Source organism: Humulus lupulus, chromosome 1 (assembly GCF_963169125.1).
Source record: "Humulus lupulus chromosome 1, drHumLupu1.1, whole genome shotgun sequence".
Classification (NCBI taxonomy): Eukaryota; Viridiplantae; Streptophyta; class Magnoliopsida; order Rosales; family Cannabaceae; genus Humulus; species Humulus lupulus.
Genome location: NC_084793.1, coordinates 39,818,995 through 39,833,255, shown reverse-complemented (window position 1 = coordinate 39,833,255; position 14,261 = coordinate 39,818,995). Strand labels below are relative to the sequence as shown.

At 36.0% G+C, this 14,261-nt stretch overlaps 1 non-coding gene across 1 annotated transcript; it reads left to right on the top strand.

The window, feature by feature from the left end:
• Positions 1–7,047: 7,047 nt before the first annotated feature.
• LOC133813103 (small nucleolar RNA R71) lies at positions 7,048–7,154 on the top strand. Its single transcript, XR_009884147.1, has one exon. It is a non-coding gene; the product is annotated as a small nucleolar RNA R71 (small nucleolar RNA).
• The last annotated feature ends 7,107 nt before the right edge of the window (positions 7,155–14,261 follow it).

Here is a 14,261-nt window from a genome sequence, read left to right as displayed (position 1 = left end):
AATAACTCAAATATTTTACATTAAGAACATAGTAAATCAAAGTAGCAAAATAACATCACTAGCATATGGAATCATCCCTAACCTTCCTAGGAAGATTAGGCCATTATGCTCATGATTCTCACAAAATTCTAAGAAGAAAATATGAAAAGAAAGTGAGTAAAAATTTTGCTATAGTTTCTTTACTCTAAAAATTACATATCTATTATGAAGAAAGAGTCCCTATTTATAGAAGGAGAAAATGACTGAAAAAAAATTAAACAACAAAATGGGGTTTACAAAATAAATCTGAAATATTAATAATAAAATATGATTTTGAAAAATCAAATCTTATTATTAATATTACCCTAGCTATTTTTGTGTATAGTCAAAATGCTCCTTTTCTAAAATACCACAAAAACATGATCTTTAAAGCTCAAAATAGCAATTTACAAAGCCCAATACCCACAAAACATGGCAGGTGGCACAAGAGGGTTTTGACCCATTTTCAGCCAATGAGGGAGTGACACGTAGGCAGCTGGGCTGAAGAAGCAAGATGCTTGGGCGTGAGAGGCTGCTGCACTTGGAGGAGACGTTGGGCCTTTGGGCCTAGCAGTCCGTTGGAGAAACTTAATTGATGGAGAGAAGTTGAATTGATGGACGTTGCTGAAGATGCTACGTGGCGCGAGGAGGTTGGCTGGCCGGGAGAGTTGCTGGGACACGTGGCGCGAGGAGAGCACGCCACCTGGCAGCTGGGGGAGAGAGGAAGGAAGAGCTGGGCCTTTGGTTTGGGCCTTCGGGACTGGGCCAAATTCCTCAAAAATGTCACTTCCTTCATTTTCTTTTTTAGTTTTAACCATTCTTTGTTTTATCTTTTTATTAATGTCCAAATGCAATTTATTTCCTGAAAATTAAACACAAATTAAATTTAAAATTAATATTTTCAATTGTAAAATATATTACAATAAATTCATAAAAATATTAATTAAAACTTAATTTATTTTACAATTTAAAACCAATAAATTTGCATTTTTGAGCACTAATCACAACCCCCAACTAGCTTATTGCTAGTCCCTAGCAATTCAAGCAAAAAAGAAGATTGTCAAGTTGAATAATCAAGTAAAACCAAGCAAAATCATCTAAGCATTTCCAAAGTATCAGCAAGAAGTCAGAAATTACTATCTAAGCTACTATAGTTGCGATTTCAGAGTTGTGAGTGTGTGCACCAAACCATATTCTTTTTATCACAAGTCATAGCACAAATAGTATCGAAAAATCTCAAAAGTATAAAGAACTCAACTCCAAATTCCTCACAGGCATTGAAAGTATTTGTATGGGAAGGATTACATTCTTGGAGTTGGAAATGTAACAGTTTATGCTCAAATGAGAAAAGATGAACTTTTTAGGACAAGCAATTTGAACAAATATTGAACACAAGATAGGCAAATCAACTTTTTGGAATTCAAATGACAAACAACATTTGAGATTTACATGAGAAAACTCCAAGAACAAAATGACAGCTAACTAAAATGATAAATAAGAAAATGAACTATAAATTTTTTTTTTAGTAGAATTACACAAAATAATAGTAATAGAAATATTTTTTTTTTTCTTAACAACTACAAAATAATAGAAGGAAGTGTTGCTCTTGTTCTCTTTTTTTAATTTTTTTTCATTTATCTATATTTTTTTTCTTTTTCTTTTGTTTTCTTCTTTTTTTTTTAATTTTTTTAATTTCTTCTTTTTTTTCATTATTATTATTTTTTTGACAAGAGACAACACAAAAATAAAAAGGAAATTACAAATACAATACAATAAATAGAACACAAATTTATTACAAAAACTTATCTTAAATGAAAATATCCCTCTAGTAAATGTCATGTTTTAAATTCCAAATATGTGACTTTACCAACTCAAATGACCAATAAAAGTTCAAAAAGTTGTTTTCTCAACTCTCACAACTCACCAAGAAATGAAAAACTTTAAACTTGAAATTTCTCTCAACTATTTGTGTTAACAACCAATTTATCACATGTTTGGAAAGTGCACAAAAGAACTCTAAAATCACTTCTTAATAGCTAAACATAGTAAGAACTGACTCAAACCAACAAGTTATACTCATGCTTGGATAATTTTGAGAAAATTTGACTTAAAAATTCAACAAGACAATAATGTGTTTCCAAATGAATGCTAATGACACAACAATAAGATTTTCCAAATGAAAGCAAATGCATGCTCACCACCCCCAACCAAGAATCAGACAGTGTCCTGAATGTCAAAATGAATAATCAATAAAAAAGGTAAGGAGAGAGAACACCTGGATGATGACCATGTCCATGAGGCGAGAGCGAAAATAGCCTGGTAACAATACCCCAAAACAAAATATGAAAAAGCACACAAAAATAAAAGAAAGACGGAAAAATAAAAAAATAATAATAAAAAGAACAACAACAAACCATTTAGAACTCCAGAGTGTATAAATTGGGTCCTTAAGAAGGACCTCCTCAACACGACTCACACTCTCAATGTAATGCTTCAGTCTTTGGCCATTGACTCGAAAAATTCTCCCATCGGTTGGGTCCGCGACCTCCACAGAACCATTGGGAAATACTTGCTTCACGAAAAATGGACTAGTCCATCGCGATCGCAGTTTACCGGGATGCAAGTGCAAGCGAGAATCGTACAAATGCACTCTCTGATTTGGCTTAAAGTGTTTTCGCAGGATTTGTTTATCGTGAGCGATTTTCAATTTTTCCTTATAAATCCTGGAATTGTCATATGCATCGTTTCTCAACTCCTCAATTTCGGACAACTGGAGTTTGCGATTGATACCTGCGGCATTCAGATCAAAGTTTAGGGCTTTGATAGCCCAATACGCTTTATGCTCGAGCTTGATAGGTAAATGACAGGCTTTTCCAAAGACAAGCCGATAGGGAGACATCCCAAGAGGGGATTTGAAAGGAGTGCGGTATGCCCAAAGAGCGTCTAGAAGACGTGTAGACCAATCTTTGCTGTCAGGTTTTACCGTCTTTTCCAGAATAAGTTTTATCTCCCTATTGGCTAGCTCAGCTTGACCATTGTTCTGTGGATGATAGCCATTTTCAACTTTATGAAGTACACCGTACTTGCGCATAAGAGCCTCAAAGGATCGGTTGCAAAAATGAGTGCCTTGATCATTGATGATAGCGCGAGGGGTACCGAACCTTGATAACACATTTTCTTTCAAGAATTTGATAACTGTAGCGTTATCATTGGTTCGACATGGTACCGCCTCGACCCATTTGGAAACATAATCCACAGCGAGAAGAATGTAAAGGTAGCCAAAAGAAGGTGGAAATGGTCCCATAAAGTCTATCCCCCAACAATCAAATATTTCGATAACAAGAATTGGGTTCAAGGGCATCATGTGCCGACAGGATTAGGATCCTAACTTTTGGCACCTTACACAAGAACAACAAAAACCATTGGTGTCTTTGAACAAAGTGGGCCAGTAAAAGCCACATTGTAAGATTTTTGCAGTGGTTTTCTTCACAGAGAAGTGGCCACCACAAGCATCATTGTGGAAAAAATTTAGCACACTAGACACCTCATCGTCGGGGATGCATCTTCGCATGATTTGGTTGGGGAAATACTTGAATAAGTATGGGTCATCCCAAAAGAAATTGCGCACCTTGACCAGAAATTTGAGTTTGTCTTGTGAAGTCTATTCAGATGGGAATTCACCTGTTACTAAGTAGTTTACAATGTGAGCATACCACGGTAACTTAGAAACAGAAAGCAATTGTTCATCGGGGAAATCATGAATAGGTGGACCATCAGCGGGATCGCTGAATTCAAGTCGGGACAAGTGGTCTGCGACGACATTCTCAACACCTTTCTTGTCTTTGATCGTTATGTCAAATTCTTGCAGGAGAAGGATCCACCGTATTAATCGCGCCTTAGCATCCTTTTTGGAAAGGAGATACTTAAGGGCGTAGTGATCTGTGAAGATCGTAATAGGTGATCCAATCAAATAAGATCGGAATTTGTCAAGGGCAAAGACAACGACAAGCAACTCTTTTTCAGTAGTGGAATAGTTCATTTGAGCATTATTGAGAGTTCGGCTTGCATAATAGACAACAAAGGGTTTCCCCTCCCTTCGTTGTCCTAGCACAGCTCCCACAGCAAAGTTGCTGGCATCACACATGATCTCGAAAGGAAGACTCCAATCGGGTGACTGAATGATGGGAGCGGAAGTGAGTGAATTGACACGCGTCTTTGACAGTCTTAGGAGTCGGAAGGTTGGAGATAAGGTCGACTTTGGATTGATCAACCTCAATTCCTTTTTCAGAAACAATGTGGCCTAAGACTATGCCAGAAGATACCATGAAGTGACATTTCTCCCAATTGAGTACAAGTCCTTTCTCAATGCATCGTTTTAAAACAGCTTCAAGATGAAGAAGGCATGTCTCAAAGGAGTTTCCAAAAATGGTTAGGTCACCCATGAATACTTCCATTGATTTTTCGATCATGTCACTAAAGATGCTCATCATGCATCTTTGGAAAGTAGCTGGTGCATTACACAAGCCAAATGGCATACGCCGGAAAGCAAAGGTGCAAGTGAAAGTGGTCTTATCTTTATCCTCTAATGCAATCTCAATTTGATAATAGCCAGAATAGCCATCAAGAAAGCAATAGAAAGGATGACCAGCTACACGTTCAAGAATATGATCAATGAATGGGAGTGGAAAATGTTCTTTGCGGGAGGCGGCGTTTAATTTTCTATAATCAATGCACATGCGCCACCCCGTCACCGTTTTTGTGGGGACAAGGACCCCTTTTTCGTTTTTGATAACGGTGACACCAGATTTCTTGGGCACGACTTGAGTAGGACTGACCCATTTGCTATCTGCTACTGGATAAATAATACCAGCGTCTAGCAATTTCAAAACTTCATTTTATACAATTTCTTTCATCGTGGGGTTCAGTCACCGCTGAGGGTCTCTTCGAGGGATAGCTTCGTCCTCCAGATTGATTCGATGGGAGCAAATTAAAGGGCTAATACCTTTGATATCAGCAAGCGTCCACCCTATCGCAGATTTATGCGCTCGCAGTAGCTCGAGTAACTGCAATTCTTGAGAATTTTGAAGGTTGGATGAGATGATAACTGGAAAGGTTTCACCGTCTCCCAAGAAGGCATGTTTCAAACCCTCAGGAAGTTGGGTCAATTGAACAATTGGAACCTCTTCGGCTGAAGTTTTCGGCTGTGCCCTCTCGCGAGGTAGCTCTTCAAAGCGAGGTTGCCAGAACTGAGTCCTTCTATGGCGTGAGTCTATGCGATCTGATATTGCAAGAGTAGAATCAATAGAATTGGGACTTTCTTTGTCTGACAGATTGAGGAGTTCATCAAGATTATCAAAGTTGTTTCACAATTGAACCTCCTCAGGAATTAAAGAGTCAATCATGAATGTTTGATAGCATTCATCATCTTCTCGGGGTTGTTTCCCGATGTGGAAGATGTTGACTTCAAGAGTCATGTTTCCAAACGATATCTTCATTAGACTATTCTGACAATTAATCAAAGCATTTGTAGTAGCAAGGAATGGTCTTCCGAGGATAATATGAATTTAAGACTCCATGTTCACCACAGATTGGGTATCGAGAATAAGAAAATCCACGGGATAATAGAATTTTTCAATTTGAACTAAAACATCCTCAACAATACCCCTAGGCTTTTTGGTGGAGCGGTCAGCAAGCTGTAGCACAACAGATGTTGGCTTCATTTCTTCAAGACCGAGTTGCGAGTATACAGAGTAAGGTATGAGATTTACACTCGCGCCAAGATCAAGTAAGGCTTGACTGACTTCATGGATCCCAATTTGGCAAGAAATGGTGGGACAATCGGGATCTTTGTATTTTGGCGGTGCCTTTTGTTCAATCACCGCACTCACTTGCTCAGTCAAGAAAGCTGTCTTCTTGACATGATGCTTCCTTTTAGCAGTGCATAGATCCTTGATGATTTTGGCATAAGCGGGCACTTGTTTTATGATGTGAAGCAAAGGAAGATTAATATTCACTTGTGTCAAGTGCTCAAGGATTTCAGCTCGGTTATCAGGGAGTTTCCCAACAGGTTTCAAAGCCTGGGGAAATGGTACCTTTGGAGTGGCATTGAGTGGTGGATTTTCAGGAATGACTTTTGGAATACTGGGAGAGTTGGATTTTATGGGTGGGTCTGGCAAAGTTTTACCGCTTCTCGTCGTGATGGCATTTACTTTCTTGACATTTTGATCATTAGAATTTGAAGATTGGGCCATGTGTTGGCCGTGCACATTGAATTTCAGTTGGGAAGGGAGTTTGCCTTTTTCCGGAATGGCCAAGGATTCAGTTAATTTTGAGAATTGACATTTCATTTCCTTGATTTCTTCCATCATTTGGCGATTCATTTTGGATTGTTCCTCCATGAATGCATGAAGAGTATTCTCGAGAGAATTTCGTTGTGGATGAGCATTGTATTGAGGTGCAGAATACGCTTTTGATGGTTGAACTTGTTGCTCATTTCTCCATTGGCCTCCAGATGATTGAGCTTGGTTGGAATCTCTCCAATTGAAATTTGGGTGGTTTCTCCGACCAGGGTTGTACGTATGGGAGAATGGCTTGTTATATGCCCCTAAGGCATTGCATTGCTCCTCATAAACCCCCCTCATTTCATTCAAAGCTAAGCAGTCATTTTCTAAGTGCTCCGTCCCTCCACAAACAAAGCACGGTTCTTGCAGTTCCGCTTTAGCGATCATGTGAGATTTTTGGCCACTCTTCGTCATTAAGACCTCAAACTGCTTTTTCAAAGCTTCGAGTTGGGCCTTAACACTATCCTCTTCTCGAAGTTGATAGATCCCAGATGGTTTGTGTCGGTTGGTGCTGTCAGTAGCACTTGGACCAGTCCAGGTGTGAGACTTTTTCGTGGTTTCTTCAAGATATTCAAGAGCATCGTCTGGCTCTTTTTTGAGGAATTCACCATTGCATAGCATTTCTACAAACTGGCGCTCATGACTCGTGAGGCCTTCATAGAAGTAACTGACCAAATGCCAGTTCTCATAGCCATGGTGCGGGCACTGATTTAACAGATCTTTGAATCTTTCCCAGACTTGATAGAACATTTCATTGTCCTTTTGGGAGAATGTGGAAATTTGTCGTTTTAGACTGTTGGTCTTATGGCTAGGGAAGTGTTTCAGAAAGAAGGATTTAGTCATCTCCTCCCATGTTCCAATAGACCTAGGTCTCAAAGAGTATAACCAGCTTTTGGCTTTGTCCTTCAAGGAGAAGGGGAAGAACTTCAGTCGCACAGCATCGGCATTTTCGGCTCAGTTATAGAACGTGGCTACCACCTCTTCGAATTCTCTAATATTCACGTATGGGCTTTCGTTTTCCATTCCATGAAATGTGGGCAAGAGTTGAATCATGCCAGGTTTAAAGTCTAATTCGGGCATATTAGGAGGGAAGATAATGCATGAATGTGTGGAAGTGCGAGTAGGATGGAGGTAGTCATTGAGAGTTCTTGGTTGGATTTCATCATTGCTAGCCATTGTGAATGGGTTATTATCAACGAAAGTTTGTGGAGAAGCAGGATTGGTGGAAGGAGTTCCGGTAGGAGTGGCAAATGAATTGGAAGAAGTGTCATTGGAAGTTTCGTGATGATTCATCCACTCTCGAAAATCAGAATTAGATTTTTTTTGTCTTTTTTTTTTGTTTTGTTAAACTTGTTCCCAGGTAGATTTGGAGGTTTTCGGGTGATCTCCAACGCCTTACTAGAACTCTCCGAGGTTACTGAGTAAGTATGGTGGATCACAAGTCAACCTTTTCGACCAAACAACCTTTAAGCAAAGTGAAATTGCTTATTTTGACAGAACAAGCTTGGTTTGCTTATAGTACTAAGTTCAAAAATGTAATAGTGCAAAGGTAGATGCTCGAAATGGTCCCAGGCCGATTGGGAAGGTTGCCAAGGTACTGCTTTAGACCCACACTTGCCTAGACAGAACTCCCCGAGGTTCCTAGGTAAGTGTGGAGGGTAACGCTATCACAAACCTTATTTAACAACCAATCTTTCTAGACAGAACAATATCGGTTTCTACCATTTGTAATATTACACAATTATTCCCAATACTAAGCGTTTTATGATTGAAATTTTATGACCAATTTTATGTTGTTGTTTTTTAAAACCTAAATTCTAAGGCAAAAAGGAAAAAAAAACAGAAATTCTAAACTAAGCAACAAAATAAACAACACAATAATAAAATCAAGAAAAGAAAATTAAAGTGAAGATAGAGTAGCAAGCTTAATCTCTTTTTTTTTTTTAAATATGTGTTGAACTAAAAAAAATAGAATAGAAATTAAGAAAGAAAAATGGAGTAAGAATTAGCTAAATAGAAAAAAAATTATATAAATATATATATATGGATTTTTTTTTTAAACCAAGAGAGAGGAAAATGGGAAAAAAAGAAATAAAGATAGAAATAAGAATAAATATTTTTTTTTTATTTTATTTTATAAATATGTATATATATATGAATATTTATATATTTATATATATATTTTTTACTGAAAAAAAGAAAAAAAGTAAAAGAAGAGAAGAAAATATATATATATAAAGAATTTTTTTATGATATATTTTTTTTTAGTTTTTTTTATTTTTTTTTGTTATAATAATAATCTAATTAATTAAAAATTAGTAAATAAAAAAAAACTATACTAACACAATATTTATTCAAACAAAAATACAAATAAAGTTACTAATATTTTTGTAAAAATTTCACTAAACTTTTGAAAATTACCTCCCGGCAACGACGCCAAAATTTGTTTAACGCCCAAATCGTGACAACCACTAAGCGGTGGTTGTAGTATAATCGGGCGGTCGATCCACAAGGAAGGAACCTAAAATCAAAAGATTAGTAGAAAATAATACAAAAAGTTAGTAACAAGAAATAAATAAAATTGTAAGTGAAAAGAGGTTTGACATTTTGGTATTGTCTTTTTGATAAAGTGATAAAATGAGATAGGTGAAATAAATGTAAGATGTAATCAAGAGTTTGAGAAATGGAAAGGTTTTAAGAATTATCCATATGCTTGCTTAGTTACTTGGTTACTTGATTTACAAAAATACACAAGTAAATAGTTCACATCCCAACATTTACTTGGAAAATCTAACATTAAAGTCCATATTCTTTTCTAACAATAGTTCATTTGAGTTATAAAGTTCTTTACTTTAAAAAGCACAATGTGAATCTTATGAAAAATCTAAAAATGACAAAATACCCAAGTGCAATAATGCAATAGAAGATTAGACATAAAATTATGTATTAATATTACTTTTACTAATTAGAAGCACATAGAAAGAGCAAGACTAATCCTATATACTATTAGCATAAGTAAATAAAGATAACAAAATAGAGATGGAGATGAAAGAACATAAAAACTCAAATATTTTACATTAAGAACATAGTAAATCAAAGTAGCAAAATAGCATCACTAGCATATGGAATCATCCCTAACCTTCTTAGGAAGATTAGGCCATTATGCTCATGATTCTCACAAAATTCTAAGAAGAAAATATGAGAAGAAAGTGAGTAAAAATTTTGCTATAGTTTCTTTACTCTAAAAATTACATATCTATTATGAAGAAAGAGTCCCTATTTATAGAAGAAGAAAATGACTGAAAAGAAATTAAACAATAAAATGGGGTTTACAAAATAAATCTAAAATATTAATAATAAAATATGATTTTGAAAAATCAAATCTTATTATTGAAAAATTAAATCTAAAATATTATTAATATTAATAATAAAATTTTGTGTATAGTCAAAATGCTCATTTTCTAAAATACCACAAAAACATGATCTTTAAAGCTCAAAATAGCAATTTACAAAGCCCAATACCCACAAAACATGCCTGGTGGCACAAGAGGGTTTTGACCCATTTTCAGCCAATGAGGGAGTGACACGTAGGCGGCTGGGCTGAAGAAGCAAGATGCTTGGGCGTGAGAGGCTGCTGCACTTGGAGGAGACGTTTGGCCTTTGGGCCTGGCAGTCCGTTGGAGAAACTTAATTAATGGAGAGAAGTTGAATTGATGGACGTTGCTTAAGATGCTACGTGGCGTGAGGAGGTTGGCTGGCTGGGAGAGTTGCTGGGACGCGTGGCGCGAGGAGAGCACGCCACCTGGCAGCTGGGGGAGAGAGGAAGGAAGAGCTGGGCCTTTGGTTTGGGCCTTCGGGACTGGGCCAAATTCCTCAAAAATGCCACTTCCTTCATTTTCTTTTTTAGTTTTAACCATTCTTTGTTTTCTCTTTTTATTAATGTTCAAATGCAATTTATTTCCTGAAAATTAAACACAAATTAAATTTAAAATTAATATTTTCAATTGTAAAATATACTACAATAAATTCATAAAAATATTAATTAAAACTCAATTTATTTTACACTTTAAAACCAATAAATTTGCATTTTTGAGCACTAATCAGCTCAAAAAACCCAAATAACTTTCAAATCTCAATTTTAATTCCATATTAATCCAATTAAACATTGGTAACAACCATGGGGGTTGTTGGAATTTGAAATTCAAAGGGTGTCTCTAAACTATATAAATAAGAGCCTATAGCTCACTTGTAAGAAACAACATTTCTATCATTTAGAGCACTTAGCTATAAATACCTTGAGGCTTGATAATTCCAGAAAGTATTTCCTATAATTTGTGAGAGATTCCTTAGTGCTTGAGTTAGGGGGAAATAAGCTTTTGGACAAAGGTTTCAAACCTTGTTCAAGTTGGTGATCACAAAGACTCTTCTCTTTGGTAGTGTGAGTGAGAGTTGTTTATCTTTTGTTTCTTGTTCCTTTCTTTCATTCTATTGTTTTTCATCCTTATATTGTTCTTCTCTATTTACTTGTATTTCTTGTTCAAGAGTTGTAATCTTTTCTTTTATTTTGTTTCAAACACTTTACTTTATTTGTAACATTTTGCTTATAGTTGTATTTTACTATTCTCTTCTTCTTCTTCATTTTCTTTGTTTATTTGTAATTTTCAGTTATAGAGTTGTAACACTTTTTAATCAATCATTATTTATTTGTAATATATTGCAGAGTTGTAATTTATTATTATTTCCATTGAGGCAAAATACATATTTTCCTAACATCCCAAAAGACTCAGAGATCCTTTATACGCCTCATAAAGGCCCATATTTTATCATGCATTTATTACCCAAGATAACAAATGTAAATTCAATAGACATTCATATATTTATGTAAATGGGAAGTTACCCCAAATTTCTCATTTATCATATTTGTAAATGTGGAATTTTTTGCTTGTGAATTCTATTCACAAGTGAAGCTCTATACTACGAGACATCCTGAAAGGGCATCACATGATGGTGAGGGAGTTGGGGTAAGAGAGTCACCCTCACTAGGCGAGGGACTTCGGCCACTTGCCAATCCAAACTTCACCCTCGCTATGCGAGGGTCCCCAGCTGGCCATCCGCGTGCGCCCCATTCCAGCAGGCATCAAGCCTCGTCTACACTCGGGAGAAGAAGGTCAGCCTCGCTACACGAAGCACCCTCATTATGCGAGGGTGAGGCTTCGTGGTGGCATCCATGCCCCTAGCCTCGCGACGCTGCACCCGGGGGAAGGAAAGGCAGCCTCGCTATGCGAGGGTGCTGCCTTGTTATGACGCCCGTGTCCTGAGCCATGCCTACGCCTGAGGGAAAAGGGCCAACCTCGCTACGCGAGGTACCCTCGCTATGCGAGGGTGTGGCCTTGCCACGGCGTCCATACTGCGAGTCTCGTGTCCATGTGACCCGCATAAGCCGGCCCTGGCCCCTGGCGCCTTGACTTCTCAGGACATGCATGGGTTGAAGCCTCCTTGGCATAGGCACGAGATCACTTGGGAGAACCTTGCTTATATGCCAAACGAACATGGAGCATTGAACGGGAATTGATGAGGACAGCCGAGTACGGAACACGTGCGCTGACACGGGGTGTACGGTTGTGGAGAGAACAGAGGCACGACCCTATGATCTGCGTCTGAGGAGTAGTGGCAGTACGGACCTGTACGAAGAGTAGTGGTACCACTTGGACACCCCCGACCATACGCCAGAGCCGACAGTACTTTGTCCTGGGCCACGACTCTGACACCATCAGGGTAGACACCACTACGCCCTGGGCCACTACACTATCAGAATACCTGTGTACGTCCCAGTGGTCTGGGACTTGTTTGTATCCTGGGCCAATAGAGCCTCCCCTATAAATAGGCTCCAACCCCTCAGGCTAAGGGGTTGGAAAACTGAATGTAAAAACGAGACTTATGAAATATATGCTTCTGGTTCTCATGCTTGCCTGAGTTTTCTCCTGTTGTTTAGAGTTCTTTCTATCTAATTCATAGCTTCTTATAGTATAGAGATTGAAGTTTTCTAACCATCAATCGTTGACGAGTTCTTACAGTCAACAATATTAATGTACGGTTACCCAAAACTGTCTATGAGAATCCCCTATAAATACCAGGGGAATGGGCAGCTAAAGGGATGAACTTTCTGTATGCAAAAACTCTATTGAAATTATCATAAACAATTTCCTCCAGAGTCCTAAACAGATAAATAAGAGTGACTCGTGGGCTAGGTGGATTTTAACTACTGAACCATGTAAAATCTTGTGAGCATTTTGCATTCTTGTTATTTGCTACTGATTACACATTCGGTTTACAAAGAGCATAATATCTCTATTGTTGGATTTTTAAATCCCTTGTTACTGAAAAACCGCGTCAACGCAATATTTCTTAGTTTGAGAGTGAGAACGGGTTACAAGTCTTGAACTAAAAAAAATCCGCAGACTTGTAATCGGTTATAACGCTCAAACAGAGAAACATTGTAACTGGTTACAAGTTACAACTTTTTTCATTATAACTAGTTACAGTGACGTGATTGCAAGATTTTTTTTTCTAAAAAAAATACCATTTCATATTTAAATTCAATTCATAAATCAATTGTTAGTAATGATTATTTAATAGAGTTATAGAATGACTAATATTGATAATAGACAACATAAAATTAATCAACATACAACATTTCTTAGTTTTAGAGTGATAACAGGTTACAAGTCTGGAACCAAAAGAAAAAGAAAGTTTCTCAAACTTGTTACTGGCTATAAGTTACAACTTTTTTCATTGCAACAGGTTACAGTGACGTGATTTCAAGATTTTTTTTAAAAGAAGACCATTCCATATTTAAATTCAACTCAGATTTCGATTGTTAGTCTCGATTATTTTAATAAAATTGTAGAATGACTAATACTAATATTGGATAACATAAAATTAATTAACATTGTGGATGAACTAAATATCCTACTTAGAAAATTTCCAAGGGAACTACTTCACCACAATCACCCTTCCTTATGCATCAATATTAATGAGTTCAAAATAAGTTTGCCAATGAATTAACTTATTTTTAGATCTCAAGTCCTTTTAGCTTGTTGTTCTTCTATTTTAATAATATATATGTGAAAGTTGTCATTAATTGGTTTTGTTTAACATGAGTGCTTTAGCTTTTTGAATACTATATTAGTTTTATTGTTTTTCTTTTTAAAATGGAGTTTATATATAGGTATATTATAAAATACATATTTAACACATGGATTCAAGCAAGAAGCCTCCTTCAACTCGAAAAGGAAAATAAAATTTGAAATTGGTGAAGTATTATTGGCTTAAAAGATAATGAATTAATATTGGAGACAGTAAAATTTGAAGATATAATAATAACCAAAAATTAACTTTTAAGTTTACCCAAATAGTATTTTTTAATACATAAAAAACTTAAAAATATAAAACACTACACACAAGACAGCACACATAATCAATATAAAGATAACACACAATATAATGTATATATATATATAACTACGTATATATAAATATATAAAAAACTACATAGATAAAACTATACATATATATAATAAATAAATATATGCATGTATATGTAAAAAATATTATATATAAAGTTGTAATTTTTAAAAAGTTAGCACTATATGGAAGTATGAGATTCGTTTCAAAACTTAATTGCTAAAAAAGCCACAGAAAATATAACTTTTTAAAAATAATTTAAACAAAAGTTATACACATGGTAAAACCATAATTTTATACTAGATACAAGCATCATGTTTGCTTAATATTATTTATAGAATTTATTAATTATTTTTATTAAATTTATATTATTATCATATAAATTTTAAATGAATAAACAATTACAACAAAAATGTGTTTTAATAACATTTAAAATAC